Here is a 2,418-nt window from a genome sequence, read left to right as displayed (position 1 = left end):
CCGGAACCTGTCTGGGTTCTGCAACATTATTGTTTTCAATATCTGAGGAGTTCATCTCTTTAAACACTTCAAAAAAAGATTTCAACCAACTTCAAAAACACCGAATGAAGATGGAACAAGGACTATGTTAAGCCTACCTCTATGCAGCAGTATCACAAATCTGAGTCACACCCGAAAGCTGGGAGAAACAGAAAAAGGAGCCGCGCCTTGTAGACTACACGAAACACCAACTAACTTGGTTCGATCTTCAAGAAAGAAAATCAGAAAGCCTCCAAACACTGAGCACCTAGTCTAAACACCCTACGGAACCCACAACCAGATTTCTCCAGAAAAATTAGGGTTTCGGGCAGTCAGTCCTCTTCTCTCCAGAAACCACTAACAATTGGGCAGAATAGAGTCTCTTTAACAGTCTGTACGATTCAGTTCTCCATATACATTGTGTATGGGAAAAAAGGGGGTGAAAAAGGGAAAAGAGAGCCTGCTCTGATACCAAGAAGAAAAACAATCTTTTGAGAACAAAGGATTATTTAGAACAGATGTAGAAATCAAAATAAAATAACATAAATCATTCTTCTAAGGAAGAGAAGATGAAGAAGAAGATGGCGGCAATAAGGGTTTAGAGTAAGAGAATTTCGAACCTTAATCTCTACTCTTACACCCCTAACACAATTTTATTAAGTTAAACTTTGATAATTTACAAAGTGGCCCTTAGTTGGGCAAGAAACTAAAAGAACATAACATAGAAAGAATAGGCCCAGAATAAGGTCCATTACAGCAAAGAACATAAAAGATAAAAAAAGGATAAATAGCCTATGGGCCATTCGGCCCATCTTCTCTAAAGATCTCTCTCGTACGACATCAGTTTGCAGTAAGATTTGAAAGGAAGTGTCGCCTGGGCCCTCTCATCATATTCTGAAACTTTCATCAAGATCTTAGAAGATTTTAGAGAGATTAATGCATCTCTTCTAGGCGGCTGCACCCAAACTTTCCTTTTCTGGGCTGTGTTTCAAGTTTTCTTCTTTCGCTGGAACTTGGACGATTTTTGGTGACTGTAAGAGGCTTCTATTATTAGTTTCTTTGACACAACTTGATTACTTCCTTACTGCTTGATTAGATCAGTCTTTACTTGTTTCCTTTTCATTATGGCTTTGGAAAAGAATGAATTTATTTCTGTCAAGTTTGATGGGAGCAACTATGCTCTCTGGAAATTTCATTTTCAGTACTTCATTGAAGGGAAAGGCATGTGGGGTTACATTGACGGTTCCACTCCCATGCATGACACAAGTGATGTCAAAGGGCTGAAACAGTGGAGAATTGAAAATGCTCAGGTTATCTCATGGATACTTGGGTCTATCTCAATGGATGTCAGTATTCCGATGAGAGGTCTCAAATCTACCCATGACATGTTCGAATACCTAGAAAAGGTATATCAACAATCAAATATGTCTAGGCAATATCAGATCGAAATCGATATCTTCTCCTATGTTCAAGGGGAGAAGCGGATTCAGGAATACCATGCAAGATTTGTAAATCTTTGTACATATTGTTGTGTGAAGACTATGAAGAAGCATCTCACTAAGAGAAAGACCATGCACTTCTTGATGCATCTCAGGCCTGACTATGAAACTCTATGCAACAACATTCTCACGTGAGAATCTCCACTTTTGCGAAGCTACGGCTGAAATCTAGGGTCTTGACAAGAACTCAGAAGAAAATTGAGCAGACCTTCATCATGATCAAGCCCGATGGCATTCAAAGGGGCCTGGTTGGTGAGATCATCAACAGATTTGAGAAGAAAGGTTTTTCCTTGAAAGGCTTGAAGCTCATGAGTGTGGAGCGAGCTTTTGCTGAGAAGCACTATGAGGACTTGTCTGCCAAGCCATTCTTTAATGGACTGGTTGAGTACATCATTTTTTGGTCCTGTGGTCGCCATGGTGTGGGAGGGGAAGAATGTCGTTGTTATGAGCAGGAAGATCATTGGGGCTACCAACCCCTCGGATTCTCCCCCTGGCACTATCCGTGGTGATTATGCCATTGAGATTGGCAGGAATGTCATCCATGGAAGCGATTCAATTGAGAGCGCAAAGAAAGAGATCGCATTATGGTTCCCTGATGGCACCGTTGGTTAGTAGAGCAGCCTCCATCCTTGGATCTACGAGTAAATTGTACTCTAGGTTGGGCTCATGGTAGTCTGGTAGATGTAAGATGCTTTCTTATCTAGGTTTTTGCCATAGATTTTGTTTCTCATGATTAATGGAACTCTAAGTTTTGACTCTGTTCACATTAGAGAAAGATAAAGACTCAATATTATTGTTATTATGGTATGATAAAAAAAAGGCATTCTCACGTGAGAACTAGTGCCTGAACTAGATGCAGTCCTTGGAGAGTTGTTACGGGAGGAAACACGTCTTCTTACCT

General features: G+C 40.4%; 1 pseudogene; it reads left to right on the top strand.

Moving 5' to 3' along the window:
* Nucleotides 1-1,630: 1,630 nt before the first annotated feature.
* Nucleotides 1,631-2,162, top strand: LOC104610675 (nucleoside diphosphate kinase pseudogene; annotated as a pseudogene).
* The last annotated feature ends 256 nt before the right edge of the window (nt 2,163-2,418 follow it).

Source organism: Nelumbo nucifera, chromosome 6 (assembly GCF_055504915.1).
Source record: "Nelumbo nucifera cultivar China Antique chromosome 6, China Antique-T2T, whole genome shotgun sequence".
Lineage (NCBI taxonomy): Eukaryota > Viridiplantae > Streptophyta > Magnoliopsida > Proteales > Nelumbonaceae > Nelumbo > Nelumbo nucifera.
This window is presented reverse-complemented; position numbering and strand designations above follow the sequence as displayed.